At 44.0% G+C, this 14,835-nt stretch overlaps 1 protein-coding gene across 1 annotated transcript in view; it reads left to right on the top strand.

Annotated features, from left to right (window-relative positions):
- Syn3 (synapsin III) overlaps positions 1–14,835 on the top strand; it is a 413,622-nt gene that overhangs the window by 54,147 nt on the left and 344,640 nt on the right. The gene's annotated exons all lie outside the window — the stretch shown is intronic.

Below are 14,835 nucleotides of genomic sequence, written 5' to 3'. Positions count from 1 at the left end.
GGAACATCTGAGAGCTCACATCATGGTCTTCAAGTAGGAGGCAGAGGGAGACACACTGAGGATAGAAAGAGTCTTTTAAAAACTCAAAGTCTACCTCCAGTGACACACCTCTTCCAACAAGGTCACGCCTTCTTATCCTTCTCAAACAGTTCCACCAAGCAAAGACCGAGTATCCAAATATATGAGCCTATGGGGGCATTCTCATTCAGACCACCATAGTGGAAGAGCATATGTTTGAATCTTGACTCTCTTGTTTCTAGGTGTTGAGCAGGTGATTTGCACTCTCTGGGCTGTCATTTTCTTGTATTATTGTAGCTGGGATGCAGCTATTTGAAACATCAAACAAGACCAGAATTGAGAGTACCATCCCTCATTATTATTTCTGTTACCAATATCCAGGTCTCTTGTTTTATGTAGAAAGAAACATGGGCTAGGTCAGACTGCAAAGGAAATCAGGACTTAACTTCATTCCTCCTAGTTTCTGACCAGGGACTCCACAATCAATAAACTGAGACCCCCTTTATAGGAAGGAGCACCATACTCAACCTTAGGAGAGCACATCAGAGAAAGAGCTCTGGAGTCAGATTCCAGGTTCAAATCCCAATTCCACCTCTTAATTAGTTGTCCTGACTGAGCAATACTTGGCCCCTCTCCAGTTCTTTATCTGTGCTCTTGGTTAATAGTAGCATCAGTTCGTGACAGTGGAGTGGCTGGGAGGACTCATGCGTTAGTGACAGGACATCACAAGTGTTTCTCTTTCCTCTTCTCCTCCTCCTTTTCCATCTCCTCTTCCTCTCATTTCTCTCCCTTTCTATTCTTCCCTCTCTGTCATGTTCCTTCTCTCAGCCTTCCCTCATCCCATCTGTCCTCTTGCTGCTTCTTTTGCTATGAGTGGTTGTGGCTGTTAGTAAATCTCCTTTTCCTCTCCCTCTTCTACTCACCCATTCTCCCACATTCTCCCACAACTCTTCCTCCCCCTCTTCTTCTCATCATCCTTCAGTGAATAAGAACAAATTGACTGGAAGAAATTCCATTTGGAACTCAGGAACAGAAATGGCCTCTCCCCCCAGTCTCGCTCCCTGCACTGTTTTTTCCCTGTGAGTCAGAAAAAGGGAGTGAACTGTTGAGCATCAAATTGATGGAGTTGGCTTCATATTAAAACACCTACGGTTTGAACTTCAGTATGATCCAGTGGCTTTTAAGTCAGTCCAGTGTCTACAGTGTCTACTAATTTTCCTTCCATGGCAGAAACGCGAGCTATTTTTGTTCATTTTGCAAATATTTGCCAGCGTCTACTATGCTGGCTAGCTCCATGTGGGGAAGACTAAAGAAGCAGTGGTCCCGTCCATAAACAGAAATGGCTTTGAGGATTGAGTGCTGTTTGAGTTGGATTGAAGAGGAGATGGGCTCTTAATATGTGCAGCCAGTGGCATGGGAAGCATGTGAGGTTGAGGGACCAAGGGCAGAGGAGTTTGGCCAGTACCAGGTGAGACACCAGTCCCACTGTTTGACTCCAGTACAGAACTCACTATCTCTCCCTACCCCCCTCTCAACAGAGAGTACATCCTGGACCTTCCACCTTAGCTGCAAGCCTGTGCATCCTCCCTCTGCCACCATACCTACCCTCTGCCATGTCCTCTTGCCTCCATATCTCATGATTCCCTAGTTCCTCCACTGCTAATTGTCAAGGTTCTGCCTTGGCTGGACAGCTACCAGCTCTCATCCAGACTTTCAGTCGGCAACCATACAGCTCTATTTGTTTACCAATCTCCATTTTATTCTTCATGCCAAAACCAGGATGGGATGATCTGTCTTTGGTGTGTGTGTGTGTGTGTGTGTGTGTGTGTGTGTGTGTGTGTGTGTGTGTTGATGGTGGTGGTGATACAGGAGCCTGTGTACCATGCAGGTATGTGGTGGTCAGAGGACCACTTCAGGAGTTGGGCCTCACCTTCCCTCTTGTGTGAGAAAGGGGTTCTTGTTTTGCTGCTGTGTGTACTATGTGCTATGCTAGCTGTCCAGGGAGCCTCTGGAGCGCCTTGCATCTAGCTCTCCTCCTCCTTAACAGCACTGAGGACACAGATGATTGCAGCTGCCCTGAGCTTAGTGTGGGCTCTAAGGATCCAAACTTCGGACCCTACACTTACACTACAGGCACTTTTACCCACTGAACCATCTCACTATCCCTAGAGTGATCTCTCAGAAGAGCAAATTGGACCCTTTAAAGACTTGGCTTAATTAACAGTGGCTTCCTCAGAGACTCCCTCCCTGAGCCCTGGCTGAACCAGGAACTCAGGGGTCCTTTCACAGCACCTCCCTCCTTCCTTCTCATCAATATATTTAGGGTGGGGTTATTTGCCTGCAGCGAGGGGCCATGACCAGATCTCCTCTGTTAAGCAGCACAGGTCCCGGCACAAACTAGAATGGAAGGAAATGTTTGCAGAACGAATAACTGACAGATTCCGCAGATACTGGCAGATCCGTTTTCAAGAGTGATAAATCCCTGCTTTTTAATCTTTCTTCCCAAATCTCAGTTTTCTGTAAACCATCTGGCAAATGTTCCGTTGCCAACCAAGCTGGACATACTTCATCTCCTTTGTGGTAACCCCAAGGCATACTTTCATTTCCCTCTGGTATCTTATCTCTGCATTCAGCCCAAGTGGCAGGTACCAGATCTGTTTGTAGGGCAGGACACCTGCCATACACCCACACAGAGATGATGGGAACACTTCAAGAGTCTGTGGGGGCTGCACGTGTGCTGGGAAATGTTGGTCTCATTTCCAGCCATGGAAAGCCAGAAAGTAAATTAGTCAGGAAACCAACTAGCATGTCATTTGGGCATTTGTCCCTGGAAGACATTCCTTCTCAAACTCTTCTTGAAGTCTGAATGACTTGTCTTTGGCCCATCTGGATCCTTGGGTGGGTCACATAAGCAATCTCAACCCCCTGAAACTTCATACTCATCCTCTAGCACTTGAGAGAAGCTTTAGGATGGAAGCCACTGTTTAGTCTAAGCTGGCCTCTCCACGAAGGGTCAGATTAGCCAGATAATTGTACTGTCTGGGCTTTGTTGGACAGAGTCAAAGAGTTAGTTGTGGTTGGCTTAGAGGAAGCCTCCACCCCATCTCTCCACCCACTTCCTCACAATTCCCAAACCACTTGCCTGGGCTGTAGCAGAGCCAGGAATCCAGAGGCCCAGGGAATCAAGTGGAGAGCTGCATCATTTTGCATCCCATTACCCAACATACCCGACTGCCTCTGCAGGGTTCTACTGTGGTGTCCTAGTGGGACTAGAGAGTATCTGGCCAGGGTCCAAGCTTTCCTGTTTGTATTTGAGGCCAGGGCATTTTTCCACAGATACAAGTCACCCCTCTGTGAGACCAAGAGGTAGAGTCTATGGATGAATAGATTAGTGTTAAGTAGACCCACAGACTGAGAGAGTTTTTAATAAAACTTAGTGGTATGGGCCCCCTGACTCTGATAAAATTGGAAATGAGAAGCGAGCAAAGAGAGGAGTGGAGAGAGAGAGAGCTGGGATGACCGTGTTCAGTCTTTCTTTTCTCAACATCAATGGACGTATCAATGCCTTGCTCCAGCAATGTCAGACAGAAAAGCAGGAAGAAAAGGAATAAGGATAAACCACAAGCGTATATCTGAGCCCGTCTTGAAGTCCCTGTTCTTGAATGATTGAGAGAGAATTAGTTCCATGTGCTCAACCTACAGAACCTGTACAGATTGAGGTTCTTTGGGCCAGAAATTTTCAGGTTTCCTCTTTTTTTCTAGATTTAGAAGTATTGGCACATACGTGATGGGATAAATCATAGAAGGGAAGCTGAATCTCAATATGAAATTCATTTCTGTCTAGCATTTGTCTTATAGACACACACTGATAGTGATAGTGATTTTACATATTGTAGGTATACCTGTATTTTGATTATGACCTGTTGCTTGAAGCCAGGACCATCATGGTGGCACTCAAGGGCATGAACATGTGGGAATTCAGATTTCTAGCGCAGAGGAGCTCAGTGTGTATGTTATATGTAGTGTATGCACACATATGTGCAGCTGCACTAGCATGAATATGTGTGTGAATGCCAGAGGTCAACAGTGGGTATCTGTCTCCATCACCTTCTACCAATTTTCTTTTTTGAGGCAGATCTCTCACTGAACCTGGAGCTCACTGATTGACTAAACTGGCAAGCCAATGAGCCCCCATCCTTCTCATCCTCCCACCCCATCTACCTGTCCCTCCCTCAAAAGTGTTGGGGTGCAGATGTATGCTACCACACCCAGATTTTCTGTGGGTGCTGAGGGTCTTAACCCAGGCCCTGGTGATTGCACAGCAAGCACGAACTTAGTAGCCGTCCCCCAACCTCTCAACCCATTTTATTTTTATGTACACTTTAGTCTTCAATTCATGCATTAACATGTATTAATAAATGTATTAACATTTTTGACCTACAACATTTGGTGTGGGGGTGTAAGTCCTCACCCCTCACTGAGGAGCTATTGACAGCTGATAGCTACTAAGGGTGGGAGAATCAGTTATCTCTCAACACGGCCTCTGGTAGGTTGACCATGCTGCAGAGGATGGTCCCACACCCATGCACATGTGCAGAGCACTAATTATACTTAGTGGACTATAAAAGGAGGAAGAGGAGGAGGGCAAAGAGTGGAAGTGAATATATTCAAAATACACTGTTTGTATGCATCAAATTCTAAGAAAATAAGTTTTAAAATTCTGTTTTCTTTTTTAAAAAAAGAATAGATCCTAATTAACACTAGGCATTGACCATTAAAACAGGGTGAAATTTCAAGAACAGATGTCAACAAGATAAAATAGTAGAAGTTGGAAGTTAATTCAACTTGACATGTTGGTAACTGAACACCGCAGTCAGTAGAAAATGATGTTGATCGGTGTATACCTTGAAAGAAGTATATAATGTCTAGGGAAGGGCCTGAAATTGACTTTATTTGGTACCTCCAAAATAATGACTTCATTTGTTGAAGACTTTAGGATAAATGAGAGAAAGAATGTGCTGCATTCTTTAGATGTGCTCAAACTGAATGGGTAAGCAATGTGAAATCTCATTCAAAAACTCAGCCGCAAGATCAGAGAGATCTAGCTTATAAAAATCATATGAGAAAAAAAATCTAATATTTAACTAGAATGCAGCTCAATGCTTATGGGAGAAAATGTGGGCTGAAAGCTGAGGCTGTAGCTGCAGAGAAGACTGGAGACGGGAATCTCAGCTCCACCCTGTTGACTTTAGGTTGACCTTCTACCTAAGACGTCTCTAAGTATCAATTTCCTTATCAGAGACGTGAGGCTAATAATTGAAGCCCAGCAAGCTACAGTTATTATACGGACTAAGTAGTCAATTTATATGTTTAGTGTCGTTTTCTGGCACACATATTTGTGCTCCATAAACTGCAGTTATGGTTCTTACTCTCAGTGTGGTACCACTACAAGCTACAGGATGATCTAATGCAGCATTTAGAATACAAGAAGGTGACAGTTCATACCTGCCCCCGAGACCACTAGACATGTTTAAGCGGTACTATAAGCAGGTTCTGGTGAGAGATTGATGTATCGCCAGCTGCAACCTGGAGTGTCTGCAGGAGAGCAGCTGGAATGGGAGGAGACTGAGACCAGTGAGGAAGACTAGGTCGAGGGACAAGAGATGCTTAGCACAGAGGATAAGATGTCTCCAGTAGGGCCCATTTCACTCACAGTCATCTGCCACTTGAAGAAGCATTAGTAACTTAGCCTTACGACAACACTTTGAGATGGGTGCTTTGATGTTTCCATTTAGAAAATGAAGAGCTCAGAAGGGTTAGAGAGTAAGCAGAAACGAGTAATGGAGAAGTAATCTGAACCTAGGTTCCCATGTTCCAAACCACCCAATATTGTTTCATTGAGGTTAGAGTTTGAGTTAATGGTACAATCCTGCAGAGAGATGGCTTTCAGTTCTGTAACGGAAGCGTGGAGCAGCAGAAGTGAATCATGGGCCGACCTGTGCTGTAGGTAGGGAGGGGGTCTCCTGTGCTGGAAATACTCTGGCAGAAACTGGGCAGCTAAGTAGGGGCTATTTCACAGGAAATTAGCATTCTTAATAGAAAAGATTCCTTTACTGATGTTTCTTGTATTATTCTTGTGGGATAGAAGTAATGGATTCAAATGTTACAAACTGGAAAAGAAGTCCCAGAAGTTGCTTTCTAAGGCAGCCTTCCTACTCATGTAGCCTTTTTTATTTCCAGCATGGTGTCCCTCCGTCATCCTGAAGAAGGTGTGGCGCAGCCCATCACCCTCACCTTCACAAACTTGCAAAATAGGATTAGATTTAGGTATGGCTGTGTGAGCAGGTGAGCACTCCAAGAGCTTTGATAAGTACATGCACCTCACGTTAGGTGATGCAGGAGAAATTCATTCTTAGAAAAAGTCAAGAAAACAGCTGTATATGATCATACTAAAAAGGAGATAATATTATTCTGTTCCAAACCATTCCCAAATAGAAATAGTGAAGGATAGGGGCAGTTGAGTAGGCAGTGCCATATGTTTAAAGGTGTCTTCTGCTGGGGACACCGTCTGAAACATCTATTCCTGTTGCTTTCATAGGTGACAGTAAATGCTGAGACTGTTTTTGTTTGGAAAAAAACTGGAAAGGTACCAAGTGGCATCTGAAGAAAAGTCTTTATCTAATTTTGTCCCTAATGATTTTGTAATAATCGTTACCACTTGGGGATTTTCTAGAAAGGTTTCAGATGTGTAAATGTATGCCAATAGACGAAGTCACAGTGTGTGTTCATAAATTAATTGGTTGGTGTCTATTTAATTTTAACTGTCAAGCTGACATACCCTAGTACTATCTGTGAAGAGAATCTCAATGGAGGGATTGCCTAGATCAGACTGAATTGTAAGCTTGTCTGTCGGGGTTGTCTTTACTGATAGCTTATGTATGGAGAGCCCGGCCTGCTGTGAGCAGCACCATTCTCTAGGCAGTTGGTCCTGAATTCTTTACAAAAGAAAGCTAAACATGAGTCTGCCTGTTATCCAACAAGCAGTACCCTTCATGGTTCTTGTCAAGATTTTTTGACTATAAAGTGAGTTCTTTCATCAGAAGTAATTCTATGCAGACTATCAAGAAGGCCTTCCTTTGGGTTCCTGCCTTGATTTCCCTCATTGATGAACTGTGACCTGGAAATATAAGCTAAATAAACTTTCTTCCCTTAGTTGCTTTTTATCACAATGAGATATGAGATGAGACTAGAACAGTCAAAAAACAGAAGTGATTCTGTAACTCCACAGAGGGGTGGAGTTGATAAAGAATGATTACAATTGGTTCAAAAGAGGAAGTCACATTACCCAGTGCCACAGCCGTCTTTATTCATGGCTGTCACTGCCATAACTGTCCAGGGAGGTCTTGAACCCACATTCCCACTCATGGTTTGGGAATTGCTACCGTCTGTCTAACTTAACGACTGTTACTGGCAGACAGGTTGATGCCCCCCTCCTCACTTCAGCTCCTGCATAAATAACTCCCATTGGTAGAAACAAAGATGGGTTCATCTGGCAAAAGAATGTGGGACATAAAGACTCTGAACTGTGAGCTCTCGTGGTATAAGAAAGAATCTGAAGGGATGGATGTAGGACTAAATAGTAAGAGTCTGACACAATCTACTCCTTTAGCTGCTCAAAATACATACCTATTCTCTTACTTACCTACACTCGGGACTGATTTTTCAATTAATTTTTTTTTGTTTTTGTTTGGGGGGAGTTATTGTTTGGGTTTGGATTTTTTGTTGTTGTTTTGCTTTGCATTGTTATTTGAGACAGGTTTTCTCTTGGTAGCTCTGGCTGTTCTTGAACCTTGTAGGCCAGGCTAACCTTGAACTCTGAGATCTGCCTGGCCTCTGCCTTTCAAGTCTGGGATTAAAGGTGTAGGTGACCACACCTGGCTGTCGTTTAACTTATCTTAGTGTTATCCATGAGAATAAGTAGGTAGTGCTATCTCATTCCTGTTAACGATGGCCTAGAATTCTGTCATAAGTACATGCCAACATTTCTTTTCCATAAAAATACTATCACAGATGGCGCCACACCTATGTTACTTCAGACATTTGTGTAGTGTGTCTGTAGCAGTCATTCCTTCCAGTAGAATGACTTCATCCAACATTGTAATATGTGGTGGATGCTGCAGTGTATGTTAAAGAATAAAGGACTTGGGGCTGGAGAATGCCTCTGCAGTTAAGAGCATATACAGCTCTTGCAGAAGATCAGACTTTATGATGGTTTGTTTGAGAAACATTCCCCATAGGCCTGGGTATTTGAATACTTGATTCCCAATTGGTGGCGCTGTTTGGGAAAGGTTTGGGTGGTGCACCCTTGATGGTGGAAGTATATCAGTGGGGACAGACTTTGGAAGTAGAAGCCTCGTGTCACTTCCTTGCTTTCTCTGTTTTGTACCAGTGCTTGAAAATGTGAGGCCTCAGCTTCCCGTTTCTGCCGCTAGGCCTACCACCTGTTGTCATGTCTCCTTGTCATGCTTTGATGGACTCTTATCCCTCTGGAATCATAAACCCAAATCAAACCTTCCATAACTTCCATAAGTTACCCTGATCATAGTATTTTCTCATAATCACGGAAAAGTAGCTCGTACAGAGTTTGGAGAACCACAACTGACTAAAACTCCTCTTTTGGATTCCACAGACATCTGCACTCACATGTACACATGTATAGACATGTGTACACACAGACACAGGGAGGGAGGGGAGAGAGAGAGAGAGAGAGAGAGAGAGAGAGAGAGAGAGAGAGAGAGAGGAAACTTTAAAAATGAAAATAAATAGAAAAATGATAGACAGAGAGAAGGACTCCTCCCTCCAACTGCTAGAAATGTCCCTGGAACAGCCCTCAAACATCATCCCTCTTTTAGACATTCCTCAGGTAAAGAGAGCTGCCAGGTTGAGGTTATACCCCTTTCCTGGGTGCAGTTGTAGTCAACTCTATAAAGATCCTTGCCCCTTCATTCTAATCTGAGACAGCTGTGAAAGGCTATCCTGCCTCAGCTCCTCATGTGTTGATAGAGACCTCCGCTGAGATGTCTGTGTAGCTTGTCTTTTATTCCCCCAGCCTGTCCCCACATTTTCCATTCCTTACAGTGTTGGTACTTCTCAAAACATCCCTAATAAACATCCCTCGTAGATCTGCATCCCAGAGGATGCCAAGCCTTCGAGAGCCCACTTACAATGTTGATAGGTACTGGATACTTAATCTCCGGGGAAGTCCTACAGATGATGGAAAAGTCTCTTCAGGGATAGATTTCTGGAACCCTCCTCAATCCCTGGATGCTGAAGCCCTTCCCATGTAGAGCGGTCTCTGTTCCTGGCCAGGAACATTGATGTGGAACTCTGAGGTGCTCCATGATTTGTTCTTCCTATTTGACACCTGCTGTGTTTGAAACTTACCAGAGCTTGGCCTCTCTCTAGAGAGCTGAGTTCAGCTGCACTGATGCGGTAAGCCTTGCTTTGTTAATACAGTCCCACAAGGTTTATTCATTGACTTACCCTGACCTCCGACATACTGTTTTGTATTATTTTTAAAAGTGTGAAGTTCTCCATGGAGGCCCTTTTTTCAAATTTAAGAACCAGCTGGGAAGTGGGGGAGGGAGAAAAATAGAAAGAAAAAACAGGTGGGGTGCTAAGACATACTAGTTGAACCGTAACTCATCATATGAGCAACTGTTTCTCTCCTTAACCATGACATTGATTTGTTTGGGTTTATCAGCTTCCTGACTCTACCTGTAGGCCCATCAATTTAAGTCTAGAAACTGGAGAAGTGGCAGCCATGACACAGTAGCCAACTACCACAGCACAGTGAATGCTCCTTAAGAGCTTGCTGTGTGTTGTCTCGTTTAATCTGCAACTATGACTGTTGCTGAGAAAGCGGTTCAATCAGTAAATTTGCCAGCCCTTGTCCCACGGTGTGTAAGTCAGTTATGTTTAAATCAGGTCTGATGTAAGCAAAGCAGAATATTCATCAAAGTGCATGTACCAGGATATATGTTCTTGATTGTTGTCATCAGAAAGCTTTTGGCTTCCCATCTTGTCTCAGGTTCCCAAAATTACAGGCATCTCACCCTGTTCTTTTGATCTATTGGATACATTACAATATGTAATGTTCTCTGACATGTGGTTATCCATCCCCTGACTCAGCCTAGTAGCCTTCCCATTGAATGTTTCTGGATCGTTACTGCAAAGTTCTGCTGTCCAAAATTTTGTTGTTCTTTATTTCATCTGAAAGGTTACAGTGATCCTTGACCTTAAGTGTCAAAGCCCACTCTCTATAACTCCATCAGGGGCCTTTGAGTCCCAGCTTTACAACTTCCCGCACGACTCTGAGGAGTCACTGAGCTTCACCATGCCTGCCTCACTTTCTTCACATGTAAGTCAGGAGCCATAGTAAGTACTGTAGGCAGAAGCCGCTTGTTCGTTCCCGGCTGCCCAGACCACAAAATGATCATTCAGAAACTATATTATTTGCAATACTGTTTGGCCAATAACTTAAGCGTATTTCTGTTTTACTCTTATATTTTAAGGTAACCCATTTTTATTAATCTGTGCATTGCCATGTGGCTGTGGCTTACCAGCAAGGTTTTGGTGCCTCTGTTTCCTGTGGGCAGTTACATGGCTGTTCTCTGATTCTTCCTACTCTCTCCTCCTCTAAAGCTTGGAACTCTCACCTTGCCCTATTTAGCTAAGTCATTGGCCAAAATAGATCTAAGAGTAAGCCAGAAATACGCTTAAAATATTGGCAAAACAGTACTGCAAATAATGAAGATTTCTGTGTGATCATTTTGGGAGTCTGGGTGGCCTGGAAACAAACAAGAAGCCTCCCCCAACAAAGTAATTTCTTCACATGTAAATCAGTAGCCATAGCAAGTAATATAAACTGAAATGAGTTGCCATATATGAAGCACACTTACAATTGAGTTGTTATCTTGACTTCTTGGTCACAAGTAGTGTGTGTGTGTGTGTGTGTGTGTGTGTGTGTGTGTTTGTGTTTCCCTTCCTTTTAGATCATTCAGAGATGGTAAAGATGAATCCATAAACTAAAAACCTAGACATATAATCTGTGGGCAAGGCTCTGTGAGCAGTTCTTGTGGTATGTATTTGGTGCTTTACATACACCATTGATATTTTCACACTCAGCTGGCACTTTCTAATATTCCCTCGATATCACATAGTGGGGATCTGGATCTTATGAGTGTTAGGGTTCAGGTGTTAGGTGGGATTTTCTTGAATGGATGTGAGCGAGTGGATGCTGTGACAGTCATGGAAGGGTGAAGTCAGAAAGGGTATATGGAGATCATCCAAGTCAATCTACTTATTTGGGGAAATTTATTTTATTTTATTTTATTTTTATTTTATTTTATTTGGTTTTTTGAGACAGGGTTTCTCTGTAGCTTTGGAGCCTGTCCTGGAACTAGCTCTTGTAGACCAGCCTGGCCTCGAACTCACAAAGATCCACCTGCCTCTGCCTCCCGAGTGCTGGGATCATTTTATTTTTATTTGTGTGTCTCTGTGAGTGTGTGTATCTGTGAGTATGCACAGATGCCAGAAAAGAACGTTAGATCTCTTATAGCTGAAATTATAGGTGGTTGTGAACCACCTAGCATGAGTACTGGACAAACACTCTTAACCATTGTACTATCTCTCTAGACTCCCAATCTACTGTCTTTTTAAAATATTTTTTAAATCATTTTACATACCAACCACAGTTTCCCCTCCCTCCATTCCTCCTACTCCCCCCAACTCCTTCCTCAACCCACTCCCCCATCCACTGCTCAGAAAGGGTAAGGCCTCCCATGGGGAGTCAACAAAGCCTGGCACTTTAAGTTGAGACAGGATCAAGCTCCTTCCCACTGCTGTACAAGGCATTCCACCACAGGGAATGGGTTCCCAAAAGTCAGCTCATGCAGGAGGGTTAATAGATCCTTGTCCCACTGCCAGGCCCCTCAAACAGACCAAGCTACACAACTGTCATCCACATGCAGAGGGCCTAGTTAGGTCCCATGCAGACTCCCCACCTGTCAGTCTACAGTCCGTGAGCTCCCACGACCTCAGGTCAGCTGTCTCTGACTGTGGTTTTTCCCGTCATGATCTTCACACACACACACACACACACACACACACACACACACACACACCTCCTCGTATAATCCCTACTCCATCCCTTCGACTGGACTGCTGAAGCTTGGCCTGGTGCTTGGCTGTGGATCTCTGCATCTGATTCCATCGGATGCTAGATAAAAGTTCTATGATGAGATTTAGCCTGAACTGATTAGACAAAGTGTGGCCCAATCTACTGTCTTAACTGCAGAGAATATAGAGGGGAAGGGACTAGAGCCATCATATCATACTCATCATGATATAGATGGAGACCAAAGCACAGATTACCCAGGCTTTCATCTCCCATGCCATTGATTTTCTACATCTTTCCCCTCTCTGCCAATGGGGCTTGTTTGGTTTTTGACCTGTAGTTTTAAGGAGCCATTAGATCCTTCTTAATGGTTTTAACAACAAAGAGATTAATCTAAACTCATGAGTTCCTTATTTTCCATATTAACCTATGAAAGGCCTTCTTGGGAGGGATCTAGGTTGGAGTACTTAGTTAGCCCCAACTGATGGCCAAAGAACAACACCATCAAGTGGGCACTGGGGGACTAATGTGCCCTGTGCTTAGCAGTCCCCTGATTCTAAACACAACAGGAACCATTTTATCATTAGAATGGTTCTTCTGGCCTGCCTCATCTTCTCTGTTAGAGGAGGTTCTGTCATCCTGATGTGCTTTGAGCACTTGAGCTAAATCCAAGAGTCACGTTTTATGTCAGGCATTATTTATGTACCAATCAGAATGAAAAGGGGTGAGAATCAAAGGGGCCCATCATCTTTCTTTCCTTGTATTTGAGATAAGGCTTCACTATGTATTGCAGGCTGCTCTTGAACTCACTGTAGCCACAGACTCAAAGATGTTCCAGCTTCACAAGTACTGTAATTACATGTGTATCACCCACCACGCCTACCTGGAGTCTGTTGTCTTACACCGGAATGCCAAACTCATAGGTCTGGCCGCTAGCCACTGTGTTTGGTAATTTAGCTTTCCTTACTACCATTCCACTTCACTAACACGTGCCTTGCCTCCATTAAATAAATGAGACCTCAGTGGAAATTAGGTTGCTGTCCAAAAGGGAGACTTCAGCAAGCCCTTTGTTTTCTTGGAGGGTATATAATAAACACAGAACCAGAATGCCTCATCTACACCTGCACCTTTATTCAAGAGACACTTGAACACCTGATTTGTACTTTTCTTACTGACAAATCCTCCAACCTCAAGGAGTTCGTCATCTAGTGACTGGAGATCATGGCATATGTTTCCCAGAGACTTCCCAGTTGTGCAGCATTGTCAGCAAAGACTTCACAGAGAAGCAGGTGGTCGGCGAGGTTTGGAGAAGAGAATTAAGGGAAAAATCAATGGACAGATGTGGATATTAGGCCTTCCAGCCAAACAACATATTTTATAACTTAGCTTGTCACATGTGGAGAAGAGATCAGATGATAGAGCGCAGGAGAAAGGATTGTTCTGGTTAATTTTAACTGTCAACTTGACATAACTGAGAGTCACCCGGGACGAAAGTCTCAGTGAAGGAATGCCAACATTTGGTTGGCCTGTGGGCACGTCTGTTGGGAATTCTTTATTAACCCAGTCCAGTTTGGTTAGTACCATGCCCTAGTCAGGGGATCCAGAACTGTAAAGAGTGGGGAGATCTAGTGGGGCTAGCCAGCAAGCAAGCTTCTTGGATTCTTTCTTTGCTTTTAACTATGGGTGTGATGTGTCTGGCTGCTTGAGTTCCTGCCTTGATTTCCACATAATGATGGACTGTAACACTGTAAATTCAATAAGCTCTTCCTTCTCCTATGTTGCTTTTTGTCACCACAACAGAAGTAAAATTGGGACAGGGATGATGGGAGGTGAATCTAAAAAAGGAGGTGCAGAGCAGTTTCTTCCATGAGGGTGTTAGGGACAGGCTGTGCGTGCTGGTCAGTGTCAACTTGACACAAGCTAAAGTCGTCTGGAAGGGGAACCTCAATTAAGAAAATGCCTTCACAATACCAGGCTGTAGGCAAGTCTGTGGAACATTTTCTGAATTAATGATTGATGGGGGAGGGTCCAGCCCATTGTGAGTAGTGCCATCCCTGGACTGGTGGCCCTGGGTTCTATAAGAAAATCAGGTTGAACAAGCCATGTGAGTAAGTCAGTAAGCTGCACCCTCCATGGCTTCTGCATCAGCCCCTGCCTCCAGGTCCCTACCCTGTTTGAGTTCCTATCCTGACCTCCTTCAGTGATGAACAGCAATGTGGAAGTGTAAATCAAATAATCCCTGTCCTCCCCACCTTGCTTTTTAGACATGGTGTTTCATCATAGCAACGGAAACCCTAACTGAGACACTGTGCAACTGAACAGTGTGTCCTAGGGGCAGAAGGGGCAGAAGGGGCAGAAGGGGCAGAAGGGGCATGTGAGCACTGGTCTGATTAACCTGTGGAATGATGAGACTGTATGTCCATGTGTAAGTGCACATAATCATGGTGTGTTTGGGAAATGACAGTAAAAGTAATGGTTCGAGGCTGGAGACAGACACCCAGCACTCCATTTGCTGAAGGAGACACCCAATCCTTGATTACTAGCCTCAGCTAGGAGACTCAAAACTGGGTGCTTGTGGAGAGGAGGTTTCACCACTGTGTTCTTTCTTTCTTTCTTTCTTTCTTTCTTTCTTTCTTTCT

The sequence above is a fragment of the Myodes glareolus genome, chromosome 26 (genome assembly GCF_982192425.1).
Source record: "Myodes glareolus chromosome 26, mMyoGla1.1, whole genome shotgun sequence".
NCBI lineage: Eukaryota > Metazoa > Chordata > Mammalia > Rodentia > Cricetidae > Myodes > Myodes glareolus.
Note: the sequence above shows the minus strand (reverse complement) of the source record. Positions and strands in the feature narration are given on the sequence as shown.